Raw genomic sequence first — 19675 nt, 5'->3', positions numbered from 1 at the left:
GTATAATGAGGAACTTTCAGCAACTCCTAGCACAAAAAAGGATGGCAAAAATAAATAGTATAGAAGATCTTATGTATGTTCTAACATTCACTAACCCAGGATAACTTGTCACCAAGAAGAATCTCTTCTACATGACCTCTCTCTGCAAGGCAAAACAATAGCAGGAAGATCTGGCAGCACTTGTCATTGCAGTGAACATCTGCCACTTTTACCACCAAGGACTTTGAAGTCTGCCAATGATGATCCCAGCTATTGCACCTGCTCACAACACACACTGCTATGCAACTTTGCCCTCAACCTTTTAGGAATAGCCATTGATGAGCCACCCAAGGGCCTGACTTGCTGTGCTTCTGTCTCAATGCAGTTGTACGTATATCCTGGAGCTGAGGTTGCATCCTGCATGCTTATACTCAGAACCCTAGCTCTGAGGCCATTTTGTGGAAGGCTGTATCTCTGATACCGATGCCACTGCTACAGAAAGCATGCCTGTGTCCCAGTGTCCTAGTCATTGCATACACCCTTTGCAGTTTACTTAAAATACCTGATATAACAAACATTGTGTAAATAGCTATGCTGGATTGTTTAGGGAGTAAGGTTAAGAAAAAAATTCACATGTTAAGTACATGTGCAATTTTTTAAGAAAATATTTTCAATCTTTCAGGTTGAATTCACAGATGTAGAACCTGTGGATACATTGGGCTGACTAATCATGTCAAATGTAAATGGATTAAATCCAGTCAATCAACATAGACAGGATTAAAAACAAAATAAGTTGGTGATATATTGGCTACAAGATACTCTTTAAAGACACATAAGCTGAAAGGAAATGAATGGAAAATATACTCAAGTGATAACCAAAGGAAAGCAGAAATGTCTGTACATAGACAAAATACTGTTTTAAGTCTAAAGTTCTAGGCACCACAAAAGTTGATAGAATATTATAAAAGGGCCAGTTCAACCGGAAGATATGATAGTGATATATGTGAGCCTAACATTAGAGAACTTAAAGCTGATATTGACAGATGTGACATAATTAACAGTAATAAAATAGTTTGGACTTCAGTATTTTACTTAAAGCAAGAGATAACATCTAGACAAAAATTATTAAATGAACAAAACTGTAGGCCAAATGGTCCTAACAGACATATATAAAAATTTCCACTCAACAGTAGAATACAAATTCTCAAATGCTAATGGAACATTTTCCAGGATGGACCACATATCACAGAATAAGTCTTAACAAATCTAAGGAGATTTAAATCATTCCAAGAATCTTTTCTGACCACATTGGAATGAAATTGAAAACATCAGCAATACTGGGAAATTAACAAATATTTGGAAACTTAACCGCACTCTTGAGAACTATTTTTTTTTAAACTTTTTGAAAAAAGATCAACAAACAGGCTAAGGGAATAAAGTAATTAGAATGGAAGAGGAGACATTACAACTGATGCCTCAGAAGTAAGAAGAATCATAAAGGACAATTTTGAGCAATTATGTGCCAATTACTGGATAACTAGAAAAGTGGATAAATTCCTAGAAACATACAACCTATCAAGAGTGAATTACGAAGTGGAAAATCTGAACACACCAATAACAACTAAGAAAAATTAGTAATCAGAAATCTAATAAGAAAAACTCAGTACCAGATAACTTCAAGGGTGAATTCTACCAGAATTTCAAAAGAATATAAATCTTTGTTTAACTCTTCCAAAAAATATAAGAGGGAACTCATTCTATAAGACCAATGTACTTTAATACCAAAACCAGACACAAACATACTGTCCTGATGTACATAGATATAAAAATAAAATGCTAGCAAACAACACAGTAACGGATCATAAGCCAACACGAAGTTGGGTTTGAGTTTGGGATGTAAAGATGGTCAACATATGCAAATAACACATTAATGAATGAAAAGCACCTGATCATCTTAGATGCAGAAAGGCATTTGATAAAGTTTAACATCTATTTAATTAAAACTTCACCAAACAGGTTTGGAAGGAATATACTTCAATACAATGAAGACCGTATATGAATGCTCCTAGCTAACGTTTGTTAGGGTCTGTAAACTAGTCAAGATGGCGCCTGGCATTTTGCCAGAGGGAGTGGTTTGTGAAGTAACGCCAGGGAGCCATTAAGTGTGGAGATTCCTTATTGGTTGACTGCTGTATCTAGTTTATGTTAATTAAGATAAGCTGTGTGGAATGTATATATACCCCTCCTGTCCTACAATAAATGGCTCCCACTCCTGCTGTATCAATCAACACAAATTCCTTGTCACACCCCTGTTAGTTTGCCCAGCCAGCCGGTCTGCGGTAGCATTAATGGGAAAAACTGTAGATCATTGCCTCTAATATCTGGAGAAAGCAGTCTATACTTATCACTTCAGCATAGCCTTACAGATCTTCTGGAACAATTGGATAAGAAAAAGAAAAGATACTCAAGTCTGAAAGTAAGCAATAAAAATCTTTGTTTTCAATTCACTTGATCATATTGCAGGATATTTTATATATTCAAAACCTGAATTTTTTAAGGCTTAATGATCATACGAAAATCAGTCATGTTTCTGTATACAATGAAACAACCCAAGATGATATTAAGAAAACAATACCATTCACAATAGCAAGCAACAACAAAACCCATAAGGGAAATAAATCTGAACAAAGAAGTGAAAAACTCATACGTGATTATAACATTGATGAAGGAAATTAACAAGGATAAATGGAAAGAAATGTTCATGGATTAGAATAGTGTTAGGATGTAATGTTACTCAAAACAATCTACAGATTTAATGATAATCAAAACCATGGCTCAGTGATAGAGCGCTTGCCTAGCATGCATGAGGCACTGGGTTCTATCCCCAACACCACATAAAAAAACTAAACAAAGGTATTTAAAAAAAAATTCTAATGGCATTCTTTTAGGAGGGGAGGGAAAAAAAAAAAAAAAACCCTGAAGTTTATATGGACGCCAATAAGACTCCAAATAGTCAAATTTTGAGTAAGAAGAACAAAGCTGTGGGTATCACATGTGCTGCCACCAAAATATAATGCAAAGCTACAGTAATAAAAGAAATGTTTGCATAAAAGTGTACATACAGACAAGTAGAACAGAGTACCCAGAAATAAGTGGATGTGTTGAATGAAAATTGATCTTCCACAAGTGTGCCAAGGCAGCATAGAAAAGGTAGTTTCTTCAATAAATTGTGCTGGGAAAATTAGCCAAATACAGAAAAATGAAGTTGGACACCTATTTCATTCTGTAATCAACTCAAAATGGATTAAAGACTTAAATGAGAGACCTGAAATTATAAAATTGCTGGAGGAAAATAGGAATAAAGCTCTTAACCTTGGTCTGGGTATGACACCAAAAGCATAAACAACAGAAGTGAAAATACACAAAATTTCATCAAACAAAACTTTCTGCACAACAAAATTTTTGTGAAGAAACATTGAAGAAGGAAACAGTGAAGAAGCATCCTATGAAATGGGAAAAATTGCTTGCAAAACATATCAGAAGTTAGTATCTAAAAAAAAATAAATTTACAAGCCCAATAGCAAAAATAAAATAACTCCATTTAAAAAATGGGTAAAGATGTTATTAGTTCTCCAAGAGGATGTATAAGTGACAAACAGGAATATGAAAATGTGTCCAACCTCACAGGGATATTCATTTCAGAAATAATGAAAATGCCATATTACATGTATTAAAGTTGGAAGTATGGTGAGGGTCTGAAGAAAAGGGAACTTTTATTCATTGTTGATGGGAATACTTGTATCTCACACCTGGATTATTTTAGTATCCTATGCAATCTCTGTTTCCTTGCCCTACCTTTACATAGCCCATAGTCCCTACAACTCTTGAGTCATCTTTCTAAAATGTAAACATAATCATCTCATACAGCTATTGAAAAACCTTCAGTGGCTTACTTTTGTCTTGGCTAAAATGGAAGCTATGTATAACATTAATTATGATCTGGTACAGTGTTGTGTGCAGTGTTGTTTGGCAAGTTTTCCAGCTAGGTGAATATGTTAATGAGCAGAGAACTTTCAGGATCCACGAATGAATTCAGCCACCTCAAGGCAGGGGTGTTGCTCCTCTGATACTCTCATTGATATTTCACTGATTAGAGAGAGCTCAGTTTTTGCTGACACCCTGCGCTGAGAGAATTCTCTCTTCCACAGAATTTATTCATTCAAACAACAGTAGGTTCAAATACAGCTGCCCAGGGGTAGAGGAGATATCAGTGTGTCCAAATAGCCTTGAGGTGCCAGCGGCCTAGAGGAGGAAGAAATACTATGGCAAGTTGATAATCTCCCAATTAGGCTATGTCCCCCACAGCCTTACTTTTGTTTATCTTGTAAAAGTTTTTCCCACAATAAATTCCTTTGATGTGTTTGCATATAAAATAAAACACACAGGCCCTCATTCTTTGTTAGAGGTCAGACCCATCTGGCTGACCAACCCACCAAACCCCACTTTTAACCTATTTTCCTGCCCTTTGTCTTTATTTCTTTTATAACTTTTAATTTTCTCAATTCTTCTCACAGTCTGTGTTTAGTGAACTGTTTATTCACTGTGCAGGATGTAGCAAGAGAGAACCAGGTATTACCCCAAGGGAGCAACAGAAATCAAATTATGAAAGACTATCATGGGGTAGCCATATCCATCTTGGCAGCCTAATTTTTCTGTGTAACATAAAAAAAATATTTTTGGAAGAATGCCTCCCTGCTACCCCTCTTTTTCTTTACCTTGGGCATCTATATCTATCTAATAAACATGCATAATGTAGTTAGTTGAGGCTACTTCTTCCCAATGAGGGTCTTTTAAATAATCTGCACTTTGTATATTCTCTGTTAATAGAGTTCTGTGGGCTATTTTTCTATCACACTCCAACCCTTAATTGTGAAAGCTTCTAGAGAGTATGTTTGTAGGTGTCTATAATTGATGCATAAAATAGGATTCTGACTAGGTGATTGGTGAGTCTTCAAGATTTTGCCTCTATAGAGACCCACACTCTTGATGCCTAAGAAGGAAGTTGTATGTATGTTCAAAAGATAAGTATGTGTAAGTGTGGTGGGTGCAGAATAGTTTGAGATGAGGCAAGATAGTAGATGCAGAGTCAGTAGAGTGATTGATATCTACCGAAAACCCCCCAAGTAATCCAATTAATAAATGGGCTAACGAACTGAACAGGCATTTCACAGAAGAAATATGAATGATCAACAAATATATGAAAAAATATTCAACAACATTAACAATTAGAGAAATGAAAATCAAAACTGAGATTCCATCTCACTCTAGTCAGAATGGCAAAAATTATGAAGAATATAAGTAAAACAGTAAATATTGGGGAGGTTGTGAGGGAAAAGGTACACTCATACATTGCTGGTGGGAGTGCAGATTGGTGCAACCACTATGGAAAAAAGTATGGTGATTCCTCAGAATACTTGGAATGGAACTACCATTTAACCCAGTTATCCCAATTCCTGGCTTATACCCAAAAGACTTTAAATCGGTATACTATAGTGATGCTGCCACTTTAATGTTTATAGAAGCTCAATTCATAACAGCCAAGCTATGTGCCCTTCAACAGATGAATGGATAAAGAAAATGTGGTATATGTATACACAATGGAATATTACTCAGCCATAAAGAAGAATGAAATGACAGCATGAACTGGAAATATTGTGCTAAGTGATAATAAGTCAGTCTGCACAAACCAAAGGCAGAATGTTCTTTGATGTGGATGCTAACCCACAGCAAGGGAGGGGAAGGTTAGAAGTTCATTGGACTCAACAAAGGGCAATGAAGGAAAGGGAGGAGGGATAGAAATAGAAAAGACAGTAGAATGAATCAGACATCTTTCCTATCCTCATATGTGAATATATGACCATTGTACTCCATAACATGTACAACCACAATAATGGGATCTCTTCTGCAAGAAGTTGTACTTATTCTATGTATGTACAATAGGACAAAATACACTCTATTGTTGTCATGCATATCTAGAAAGTACAAATAAAAGACACAAAAAACAAACCATTCCTTTTATTTGATGCATGTAGTCAGTCTTATTTTCCAACTGTTATTTCAAAATATTATCAATAAGATTTAAAGAACCCATTGCTACTTATATTACTTCTTATTTATGCCTCATTGAACTGTGATACTTAGTAAAATCGGTATACTATAACTTTTCCTTTATGATCTTGAGATATTGTCATCTCTGACTATGTTCTCTGCAATTTTCTTTTTAAAGAGATCTACCTTAATGAATCTTGTACTCTGCTGTGTCTGACATGCTTTAAGAGTTTTTTTGAATTAGTATTTGCATTATATATATTTTATATTGATATTTCAAAACATACTGTATCCTTTAAAGTACATTATTGTAATCAGCATATATTGACATTTTAATCTTTAGTCTGGTAGTTTTAGTCATTGGAGTTTTTACTCCATTTACATTTAATGTAATAGTGTTATATTTAGGTTTATAGTTATTATTTTACCATTTGTTTATTATGTGACACAGCTGTTCTAAGTATCTTTTTGCTTTTGTTTTCTTTTGGATTAAGTTATATATTATGATTCATTTTATTTTCTATTCATTATACTTATTATCTGTCATGTATGTCAATGTGATATCAATCAAAGCTATTCTGTAAAACTTAAGTTTATTGGGAACAGTATGGCATTGCAGTGGGAATACATAGCTACCGTAAACTATGGGCATAGTCAAAAGATTTTGGTAAGGAGACGTTTTTAAAGTTAAATTGGGAGGGGGAGGGAGATTACTTAAAATATTTTGTGACAATAATCTTGCTACAAGAATCAGTCCAGGGGTTGGGGATGTGGCTCAAGCGGTAGCGCGTTTGCCTGGCATGCGTGCGGCCCGGGTTCGATCCTCAGCACCACGTACAAACAAAGATGTTGTGTCCACTGAAAACTAAAAAATAAATATTAAAAAAATTCTCTCTCTCTCTCTCTCTCTCAAAAAAAAAAAAAAAAAAAAGAATCAGTCTAATATTAAACAATCAATTCCATCTTTTCCGTGAGTTCTTTTTGTCAGTTGGCGGCAGTATGTGGATTCATATGATAAGTGATAATTCACAGAATTAGCATTATTTTACCTTCTGTCTTTATAGAGGTATATTTGGTGTTTTATGAGACATTCTGGCAAGAAAAAAAAAAAACAATTGTTGGGCAGACATTTTTGCAGAAGTATTTTTTATGTAAGATTGTGGTGGCCTTTGTTCAAAGGAGGTTGTGGTTCTGGTAGACTTTTGTGAATAGTTCTTATTATGAACCATGCATATACAGAATCTCCTTTATAAGGTCCTGAAGATGGAAAAGACTTTTTTTAGGGGGTGGTTAGGGTTTGACAGAAATTACTCCATTCAAACCACTTTCACATTTCCCACTTGTGATCCAGCTCTTTCACCAAAAGCCTCATTGATTAATAGTCCTGTAATTAGCTCTCTACCACCTTCCCCCCATCCCTTATTTGGGGATTGAACCCATCGGCACTCTACCACTGAGCTATACCTTCAGAACTTTTTATTTTTGATACTGAGATAGGGTCTTACTGAGGCTAGTCTCGAACTTGCAATCCTCCTGCCTCAGCCTCTTGAGTAGCTGGGATTACAAGTGTGTGCCACTGTGCCCTACTTGTTATTAGATTTTGATGATCTCTCTGTGCTGAGATAGATAGGCCTTTCTCAGTTGTTGGTCTAGTCTGGTGTGGTTCCCTGGCAGGGGAAGTAATTGGTAACTGGGAGAAATCAAGTAGGGAGAAAAATAAATATTACCATTTCGTTTGCAAAAGGAAATTTTACCAAATTGTTGTAAGCTATACATAAAGAAGTTTTATTAATTTCAGAAAACATAAATATTTAAGTAAATATCCAAGAATGTTTTTTAAAAAGGAACTTTTTTTCTCTGTAGTTGTAGTGATTTTTTTTTTTACCAAAGATAATCAAAGAAAGCCCAATTTACTTGCAAAATAACTTCAGTGGTATCACATTTGACTTGATTATTTACCTAGGTACAGCAAGAAATGCGATTTATAGTAATCACAGATTTCGAAAGCTCTGAGTTTTATTATTTTATGCAGTATCATATAATTCTCTTTTGTTCGATCTTCATTAGCAGTTTGATGACCCTATTAGTTTCTTCCTTTAAGTTTTAAAAGGTTTTATTTATTCCATTGGTCTTAAAATTTTCAGAAACTGTATTAATACAATTATTTTGACTCTGCTTTCAAATGCTTTTAGAGAAGTGTCAGAGCTGTGGATGACAAAAGATTTAGCATAGCTATTATTCAGCAATTGACAAGGAAGTTCAGTTATTTTCATTAAGACTTTAAATGATTCAGCTTCATAAATGTTTGTCTCATTTACATTTATGTAATTTATTTATTTTTGGCAATTATACCTAGATTATTTATGGAAACTGAGTAGATAAGCGTCCTTATCATTTCAAGTTATTTTTCAAGGATAAGCCCTAAAATTAATTGTTTTGTTTGATACACAAGAAGCAATGGATACTGTGTTGTATTTTTATCTACATGCTTGTTCTTAGATTGAACTGCTGCTTTTTCTCATCTAAATATCTGACAGATAAATATAACTTTGCCTGGCCTGCAATCTCAACCCAAAATGTATCCAAACAAGTGTGAAGACATTTTCATTTTTATTTTGCCAACAATTTTTTAAATCAGCTGATTTAAAAAATATTTAAATCTTAAAGGAAGAAACTGATAGGGTCATCAAACTCCTAATGAAGATCAAACAAAAAAGAATTAATTACATATTTAAAAAATATTTAAAATATGACTTAAATATTTACATGACTTAAAAAATTTACATGACTTAAGTATTTATTTAAGTCATGTAAGCTTAAAAGGTATTTGCGTTAATTAATCTTAACAATTTAAATTTATGTGATCACTCATTTATCTGTAAACTAGTTTCATTATAATATCTTAAAAGAAAATAGACAACAGACACCATGTACACATGTGTAACATGCAGAAATACATACACAAAGATCTTGTAGCTTTTATTTTAGGATTTAATCATAAGACAGTAAAAAATATGAAACTTAGTTTATAAAAATATGATTGATTCCAAGTTACATTTCTGATAAAAGGGGAATAAGTTAAGGTCATCTGTTTATGTAGCTAAATTTTAAGAATTAAATTTTTGCTGATAGGTAGTCTTTTCTGAAGTTTATGGATCAGATTTCAGGTAAAGTAGTTCACATAGAAACTTGTTTTCAAAAAGCCTCCCCTCACAATAAGGGTGGGAAATACTTTTAGAAATCATTTTTCAAACGTTATTTACACTTTTCCTTTGCCATGTGACAGACAAAGCAATTTTTATGCCAGACACAGAGATCTTTTTTTATTGCTCTTAAATTAAAGATTTTGACTAATGTAATTAAGAAAGATTAAGGTAGTTAAAAAAAGAAAGAAAAACTATTTCATCACCCTAAGCTACTGTTAGGCACACCTAAATTTTTATTTCCAAAATGAGATCAGCTAGGGGGCCATTATAACTTGTAAGCTCTTTAATTTGAAAGCTTTTTCCTATATTAGCTGAAATATCCTAAGGAAAAAATTAATTTTTGCCATTTTCATTATCTTATGTAAACAAAAAAGCAGATTGAAAATAGGTCAAGAAAAAAAGAGCTAAAAGCCTTTACATGTTAGCTTTATAATTGCAGTTTAGAATTATCCTTTTCTATTGATTAGAAAGAAAGCTTACATAACAATGAACCATATATACAGCCATGTGGAGTTCTTGAAGAGAGGGATACTTTGCATGTTTATGATTTGGACGTCCCATTTTGTTTCCTATTCCCTTGAGAGTAGTGAAAACCCTGTGAGAAAATTTTAAGGGCTTTGGAAAAAAATGTTTTGCTTTCACAAGTGTACCTGGGACAGGATTCTTTTACACACCCTTTGCCCGGGTTTGATCTGAGCAAGGTTTCCCTAATTGCACTATACTTGTTTTGTGTCTGGAAGCTGCCTTAATGGTACTATCCAGGATCAGGTAATCATCATGAGAGATTTTATCTTTGGGAATCAGAATCCCTCATAGATAGTGGGCACTGCCTGGTAACTTTTAATTGGCCTTCTCATGCTCATTACTGAATTTTTATTTTTGCCCTTGAATGAAGTTCAGAAACAAGAAATGATAAACAAAATAAATAAAAGTCAAATCATTTATAAGTGCATGTAACTAAAGCAAAATGAAACCAAAATCAAGATGTTTATAACAATTTTAAATTAGGCTTGCACACCAAATAAAATAGTAAACTAGGCTCATGGAATCATATGAAGTTCTCACAGAATGTAAATTCTGTGGAAATCTGAGTACTAAGACTTCATGAAAGGACAGTGTTTTTATACTGTAAAGGGTTTGTCAGAAAAGACAAGACTTTTTGAGTCTCCAAAAGTTATTCAACATTCTTTATTTGGACCAGATCCAAATAAAGGCAGCAGGAATCCTCTACAAAGAAGTGAGCTTGACTTGAGAGAAGACTCACTAGAGCAGAAAAAGTTGAGCCATGGAAACAAAGTGGAAAAAGCTCAATGTTGATATACTTGGTTCTAGGTACGTTCTATTTCCTCTGAACTTCGCTTTGCTTCAGGTTTCTCTCTGGAAACTAGATATGTCACCTAAATAACAATCAGAGAAATTTTCTAAATATTAAGTTTACTTGGGAATAGCACAGCTAGCATTGCAATGGGAAAAAAAAAACATGCTATATTATATTATTGGTTAATCAAAGAGGTAGAGATCAGGAAATATTTAAAGGTTAAATGAGAATTATATAAGATATTTGAAACATAATCTTTGTCTACAAGGATCAATAACAAGGTTGGCATCCATCCAAGATTAAATAGTGGTTGGGTAGACATTCTTTCAGAAGCATTTTTTTGCATAAGATTGTAGTGGTCTTTTTGCACTAGGATTATGGTTCTAGCATGGTCTTTTATATATAGTTCTTGTCATTAGGTTATATGCTTGAGATCTCCCACATTGTCACTTCCTGGTTGTTTATCTATTTTTGGTTAGGATTTAACAAAAGTGACTCCATTTTCATTCTGAAAGCTTTCACATGTGATAGCACTTGTGCTGTCTTTTATTTTATTTGAATTTTATATCCTTATTTTACTTCTAAGGAAAGAGCTGCTAATTCTTTAATTCCTCAAAGCCCATATACATATTTTTATTTAATTTCCAAAACAACCATTAGAGTTTGAACTGACAGACCATGATGAAGGGAAATCATCAATTCATCCAGCTGTACATTGTCCAGAGCCATCCATGGGCTGGTGTGGATTACATTGCACACTGCAGCCTAATGAATAAGAGAATCTGATGTCTGGGAACTTCCAGTGGATATTTCCTCTGCTTGACTGCCCAGACAAATTGTGAACCCTTATCAAAGCTCTGCCAAAGGTCCCACACAGCGCTAGAGATGGAGTGACCTGCTATAGCTGCACGGCCTCTCTGAGAACCCTGTGACCTGCCAAGATGCCAATCAACCTGCAACTGCAAGACATCCTGAAGCAAGACTCCACCCCTGAAATATTATCCCTGCCTTTGATGTACCCCCTTAAATAAACCATGGAATCCATTTTCTAATTGTCTGGCTTCAGCTTCTGTGCAACTGTACCTATCAAGGCTCCATCTTTTGAAATTATCTTTCCAACTTTGGTTTTTGTTCTTCATTAAATTATTCTAGACTTTAATTTCTTAGGTGGCTTACATGCTTCTTGGCAGGAAGAAGAACCCCCTAAGGAGGCACTGGCTGCTTCCCAATAACACACGGCCAATAGTGAGAAACTGATGTGACTCCATTTTTGAGAACCAGCCTCTACTTCAGAGCAAAGCCTGTCCAAGGAAGGGGGTATGACCCTTGTCCTTGGAAAAACCCACAGAGCACTCCAAGGCACATACCCACCCTGCTGAGTTATTTGGTTGCAAATAACAGGAGAGATCTGCTGTCAGGTGTCCCTGACTCAGGCTAGGTGAGGCCCCATAGCAACCCCCAATCAGCATGAGACAAGAAAAATACCTGGGATGCCAGATGACCCCCCCCCCCATAGTTTATGGTGGTTGATAACATGTTAGGAAACCATGTAGTTTAGCACGTACACCTCTCGTGACTTAAACCAATCAGTACAAATGAATCCCCCTCTTGTACTAACCAACCACCCCTATCCACCTTGTTGTGTGAAATGATTTGCTGTGTGGTGTTGTGACGCATAGAGTATCCCCAAAAAACCTATAAAATCTCACTGAACAAAGGACCGGGACTCACTCCTAGGGACCACTGCATTGGAAATGGTTGTGAGTCCAGGCTCAAGCTTGCAATAAAGACTCTTGTGTGATTGCATCAGATTTGGTTCCTGGAAGTCTATTGGGGTCCCACAAATTTGGCATTACAATAGCAATGTTCATAAATGTGCATTCATGGCCTTCTAGAAATAAGAAAATCCAAAGGAAAGAACGTTGCTGCAAGGAAATCTGGATGAATGTTTTGATTCTGCCACAAATTACACTTAAGCAAAAAGTGGTTTCATTTACTTCCTATATAAATTAAGCATATGAAGGAAATTGTTTCTAGCCTCTAACTCTTAAAAGAAATAAAGACAATGGCTTTTGAGAAAGCTAACATAAAGCATGTTCTATTATTTGGGTTAGAACCCTAACTCATATTGTCTCAAGTTCATGAACCACATTGATTATATCACTTCAGCACCCCTAATACTTTAAAATTCATTTGTATTGGAGCATTGGAGGAGAGAAGCCATTTTATGATCAACATTTTAAAAAACCTGTTACACTTAATTCTTCTTCCTATGTCCTCCTCTATTCTAAATTTTCCCCATGATCTGTAACTTTCTATAAAAATTATTTGTACTGAAAAGAGATTTTTCAGTGAAGATTCAAATTGCTGAAAGATAGAAGTTCTTCCAAAGATATTTCTTGTGTGGACTTTGTGAAACAGTTTTGGCTTGTATACTTAAATTTTATCTTGAAAATATATTTCTAGTTAACATAGAAAAATAGTTTGAGAGAAAGATGGCTTAGGTCTGTAAAGTCTCAGTTTGAGGATTCTTTGTGTACTCACAACCACCAAGATTTCTGTTTTAGTGAATCAGCAGCACTGCCTAGACAGAAACAGTATACTGCCAAGTGAAGAGAATCTGTGATTTTTATATTGAGTTCTGGACAGCAAGTAGATAAGCTTAGGAAGTGTTTTCTGTTTAGATTTGTGAAAGGATTTCATCAGCCGGCTATCTATCATGGAATGGACCATAAACTGGCAGTTCAGGTACTGTTTGGCCTGAAGATAAATTTTATTTAGCCTACATAAAGTTTTTATTTTTTAATTAGTTTATAACATTTAAAATTAACTTTGATATGCCAATTTAATTTCTGGCTTCAATAAAACATCCACAATGAGTCGGATATAAGTAGAAGATATGTCCTCCCTTTAGATGAGGACATATTCTTTGAGTCACTCCTCTTTGGCCTGCTTTACTTATGTTAAATACAGCATTTTTTAGGTACATGAGTCCATTTGAAGACTTAAAATCTGGTGTTTCTTTCTTTTTTTTATGTTTTGGAGTTGTAGATGGACAGAAGGCCTTTATTTTATTTGTTTATTTTTATGTAGTGCTGAGGATCAAACCCAGTGCCTCACGCATGCTAGGCAAGCACCCCACTACTGAGCCCCAGCCCCAGCCCCCCAAATCTGGTATTTTTCTTGAGATTTTTGGACAATTTTAGTGACATGCCCTAGCCATGACTCAGTTATGTTCTCTTTCTCAGTATGATATTTTTCAAAATTTTCTCATATTTCTGTTTGTAATTAGCATGAACCTTTGGTTCTGAACTCATCAAGTACAATTCCAGTTGCAGCACATAGGCCTTTATGAAATCTCATCTCATGTAGTAGAATAGATCAAAGTGAACTCATTCAAGGATATCTCCCATCAACCTCTCCATCCAAAAGGAACTCAAATTTGTTAAATTTCCTGTATCTGTGCAGGTTAGATTAAAACTGATGTCCAGGTAGGTATCTCCTTATCATGGGGACTTCATTTCTTTAGTATGTATACTAATTTATGTTTCCCACAAACCGTTTTTTTTTGCGAGATCTTTGTATCCTTGCCAGCAATTAATTTTTTGTCTTTTTTGGTAATAGCCATGCTAACTGGGGTGAGGAGGCACACTGTTGTGGTTGTGATATTTGTTTCTTGATGGTTATTGATGTTGAACATTTTTTTTATGTTTGTAAGCTATATGTCTTCTTTTGAGATGTGTCTATTCATGTCTAGCTCATTTTAAAATCAGACTATTTGTTAATACTGAGTTGTTTGAGTTCCTTATAGATTTTAACTATCAACCCCTTGTTAGATTTAGAATTTGATTAGCGTCTCATTTTCTAGATTTTCTCTTGGCTCTATTGATTATTTTACTGTGAGGAAGTTTTTTAGTTTGGTATTATCCTATTTGTCAATTTTTGCTTTCGTTTCGTGTGTATGTGTGTGTGTGTGTATGTATGTGTGTGTGCAAAACTATTGGTTAAAGTCAATGTCTTGAACTATTTTACCTGTTTTCTTTGAGTAGTTTCATATTTTCAGGTCTTATTATTACTAATGTCTATAACCCATTTTGAGATATTATTTGTAACTATTGAGTAACGGGGTCTAGTTACATTCTCTGCATATGGATATCCAGTTTTCTTGGCACTACTTATTTAAAAAACTAGTCTTTCTGCATTGTGGGCTTTTGGTCCCTTTCTCAAAAATTAGTTGGCTGGGCAGGCATGGTGGCACAAGCCTGTTGTTCCAGTGATTTGGGAGGCTGAGTCAGGAGGATCACACGTTCAAGGCAAGTCTCAGCAACTTAGCAAGTCCCTAATACAAAGGGTTGGGGGTGTGACTCGGTGGTTAAGTGTCCCTGGGTTTATTTCCCAATACCAGATAGATAGATAAGTAGGTAGATAGATAGATAGGTAGATAGATAGATAGATTGGCTATAAACAAAACCTGATGTCCAATTTGTAACTTTCTTAGAGAGTTTCTTGGACTTTCTAATTTTAGTGTACAGATATTAATGTTACATAGAATTTGTTTTTTTGTATCTCAGCACCAAAATGGACCATTTCAAATTCTGCTTAACAATGTCTTTTTTTTTTCTTTAGGGTGCTGTTCCAGGAACAATGTAGCACACAGTTGTTTTATTCTCACTCCATTGCTTCTTAACTCCAAGAGTTTGACAGTCATGTTGAAAATGCACACTAGATTTAGTGCTAGCATAGACATTTGGGGGACATTCAAGACCCAAACAAAATCCAAACTAAATCTAGGGTGATAGCACTCTATGAGGCATTTGGTACTAGACCTAAGGTCTGGAATTCTGGATGATGCCCTGTCAAATGTACTAGGTGCTTTCATTGATGAAACAGTTAGTTAAATAATAGGCGATTCTTAATTTTCAGACTCTTGGCCTCTAAGAATCAGGAAGTCAAAGTTTTTAGTACTCCCAGAATATCCACTTTCACCACATTCTCTTGGTCAAAGCAGCCACAAGATCAACCCTGATTCAAGGAGGGTGGGATGGGCCATAAGCTCCACGTCTGATGTGGAGAACAGCAGATGGCAGTGGAGGCATTTTTGAAGGCTTTCTTTGGAGAATACCTACCACACTAAGCTCCTAATCGGGCCTCAGTTGCTTTGAGAGTTCTAAGAATAGAGAATTCTCTGAATTTGGGTGACAGAAGTAGTCTCCAAAAATCATCTAGGGTTATTTTCTGACTCATAATAACTGAATATAGATAGCAGGAATGGGGGGTGAGTAGAGAATTATCAGATTCTCTGTAATAAGAGTAATATATGCAAAAACGTATAGGTGGGAGAATAATATCATTGGTGTAATAATTATAATAATGAAACTTTGACGAATAGTTATAAGAGCTTGTGCTGCTACTTTCAAATTATGTAGAAAGAAGTAAAGAAAATACATAGAAAGTAGATGTTTCTAAAGGCTGATGCAATGCTAAACCAGCAGCATGATCTTTAACAATAGTGAAGTCAGTAGATCTTTAAAATTGTACCATAATGAATTTAGAAATAAGATTATAAAATTGATTTGGGAGAATTTTCTATTGGCTCTCATCAGGTTTGAGATTTTTTTTCTCATAGTTGAACATTGCCATATCAATGCAGCTTATTTCTATATCAAAAAAATAAGAAAAGATAGACATAGAAATGATTTGACTTGCTTCCTAGATAATTAAGCTTGGTAGAATGCAGGTTCATGGCAACTGAGATCATGTACAACGGCACTGAGGTGACACCTGACAGCTTAGAGAGTTACAATAAGTATTTTTTTGTGAACAATTCTTGACCTTTTGATGGATAAGTGTAGTGTGAAATAAAATCTAGAGTCAGAGCTGAATAGAGCAAACCATTACAACTTCCTCTACTTTCAAATTTAACAACTACAGATATACAATAATAATTTCATTTATTCTGTTTGTACCTTTCTTGATTATTTGCTATATGAATAACTTGATATAAGGAAATCCATTGAAATATAACTGCTATAGTATTGAAAGTTTTTTATTAGGCTGGAAGTTCCTGTTAAATCTACACATTGGCATTTTTGTGCTCTAGATAAATAAAATTTCTTTTTTAGAAGACACTCCTAGTTATCTGTAGAAGTGAGTATTCCCACTCACTTCCCAAGTTGTCTTTACTCCACAAATTCTTCAACTATTAATTCTATTAATTTTATTCCAAAGCTTTTTATAACACTCATTCATTCGACTGATATTTACTGGGTTCCACCAATGAGCCAGTTTTTATTTGGCTGAGTTTAGGGTTCAGAGTAAATGAGTAAATTAATGAATGAATGAAAATACAAATGTGGAGAAAAGAGAGAAAGGATTTTCACAAGCTGTTAGTCTTCATCCCTGGTGCATAGCTGAAAAAAATATGCTTTCCTAGTACCTTTCATATCTCAGATTAATGCTTGGGACCTAGATGAAAAAATGTGCAAGATAGCTTATTGTCTTCCTGGATTGGAATGGGCATCTTAAGATAAACATGTTCCTGGCTTGTTATTCCTGCTCTCTCTAGTGTTGTACTGTTTAAGGGGACAAACCTAGTAAAAAAATTACATTGTGGCATTAGTTACAGTAGCCTTTCTTGTCATTCTAGTCATTAATATTTAGAGGTAGCAACTCAGGGGTAGGGCTGACAGTGCAGGAGCTAGGGGTAGCCAGGAAAAGAAAACCAGAGCAAATGCTGCAGCTGAAGTCCTAGAACCGGAACTGGGCATTTCTTAGAAATACACATTTGTCAGAATTTCTGTGGCTAAGTTTGTCACACAAATAACTTTTTTAAGCTCTATTATTATAATACTTGAATTTTCCCTAGGGACAAACCAAAGGTCACATAATACTTTTCCTTAATCACTGGATTTGGCAACAGAATAGTGTTCTGTGTGGTGAATAATGTGCCTTTGGTTGATAAAAGAGATGAGCATGCAGAAGTGTCTTGTACTGTTGGTGGCAGTACAGTACTCCAGCATGGGGAGTGGTAGGTGCTTTGTTTCACAATTGACATCCAGAATGTGATAAATTTATCCTATGTACACAGTTCAGCCTGTGTATATACGTATTTAGGTAAGGATGATGTTCTGTTTTTGTAGGTGAACAACTCATAGCATATCAATTAAATCATTAATTAAATTTTATTTTATTTTTAGATTCTGGGACTTAGTAATAGAGCTAGAATAAAATAATGCAGTGTTTTTCCCCTAGTGGTGTAGGGAGACTTGGGGGGATGCATATTGGGGAGAAGAGCCCTTTGACACAGACCCCTATTTTCAAAGGGCATCAAATTTATTATACTGCTGTTTTCCAACTGGAGTTGTATAGATGGCTACAGAAATACAACTTAAGGAAAAGTGTGGATTTTTTAAATGAAAATGTGCATCCTCTAATATATTTAGCAGCTTACCTACTCCCCAACCTCCCATTATAAAAGAAAAAGTTGAACCAAGGGGTGCTTAATAACTGAGCAACATCCCCAGACCATTTTTATTTTGAAACAGGGTTTCACTAAGTTGTTTAGGACGTCCCTAAGTTGCTAAGGCTGGCTTTGAACTTGCATTTCTCCTGCCTTAGTCTCCTGAGCCGCTGACATTTTCTTTATTCAGTTATTTTTCTAGACCAGCCTAGATTATGTATCTGTGTGTGCAGAAAATATAACACCACTCAAAATTCTTTTACAACTGAAAATATTTTAAAGTGCAATAAAAATGATTCGACCAAATTGGGCAAATTAATGCTAATTCCGAGTTTCAGATTCTTCCCACAAAGATAATCACAGGCATGTTTTCCCCCAGGGGCAAAAATCATATTCTCAATTTTGGTATGTATATTTAAGACTTTCCCATGTCTGCTTCCATTTGAAATAATAAATACGAATAGGCACCTTTCCACACACCCCATGATGATTATCTTTAGCCAAGATTAGAATCCTGATCAGACAATGTTAGAGACAGTTACTAAAGTTCTAACCATTTAACCTAATTTTTCTAAAGTTCAAAGTATCTAAGTATGATAGAAACAAGTGTTAGATTAATTTACTTTAAGCCATACAGTTGGTAAATAATACTGGAAAATATTTACTTCCCCTCACAAAACAGTATTCAAGAGTTCTGACTTAAACATTGATTTGATTCAATTTCCACTGCTGCAAAATTCAACAGTGAGACAGAAGATAACCATGCCCAAGTGAAAAAAGAGCCTCCCATAAGGGCCATGTCTTTGCATTTCATCTTCCAGTCAGTCATTATTAGGTCAGAGTTTTTCTAAAAGCAAATAGTCAAATGCCTTTGTTGATATACGTAAAGGATTCAGCATAACACCTGGTACACAGTTAACACATAAAACCTATGAAAAACCACAAGACATGTATTTAATTTTTGTAAGTTACCATATTGGGTCAGTGACTATGGGTTAGAGTTGGGGCTGAAATGGATAGATGGCTAAAGCAAGTACTTTTCACCTTTTCCCATTTTTTGCCACTCCTTTCCTCTCTTCATTGGTGTATCATTAAAAACAATATTCTTCTTTAAAAAAAAAAAAAAAAAAAAAAGAAAAAGTTGAGCTAGTCACTATAGAATTGAGTTGGATTTGTGTTTCTGCTGTTTAAAAACTTAATGCTATACCTTGGAAACATGTAGTAGCAGGCAGGTGGCATCACTAATTAATTTTCAAGATGTGGTTCTGAAATAAGTTATACTTTTGTACTTCATATGTGTGGAAAGAGAAGAAGCTGTTTTTGCAGCATTGCTAAACTCAGATTACAAAAGGCCATAGTTAAGTACCTTGCTAGATGTTTTAGCTAGAGTGAGTCTGTTGTACCACATTGGGCTTTTAAGGGCTTTTCTCAAAAACACTCAAAACTCTTAAGAAATGTACTTTCAAACCATGTTTTGGCTTGTTTTGCATAAGTAAACCACATGCTAATACACCACTTACTTTGAGAACACTGTCCAAACATCACAAAGTCTGTTCCAAAGTCCAGACAATTTCCAGTCCCTCTTGTCAAAGAGCAAATAACAAC

The sequence above is a fragment of the Marmota monax genome, unplaced genomic scaffold (assembly GCF_021218885.2).
Source record: "Marmota monax isolate L192 unplaced genomic scaffold, Marmota_monax_Labrador192_F-V1.1 WCK01_AAM20220418_F8-fsc00198, whole genome shotgun sequence".
NCBI classification, from domain to species: Eukaryota; Metazoa; Chordata; class Mammalia; order Rodentia; family Sciuridae; genus Marmota; species Marmota monax.
The sequence above is the reverse complement of the archived record's forward strand: the minus strand, read 5'-3'. Positions refer to the sequence as shown.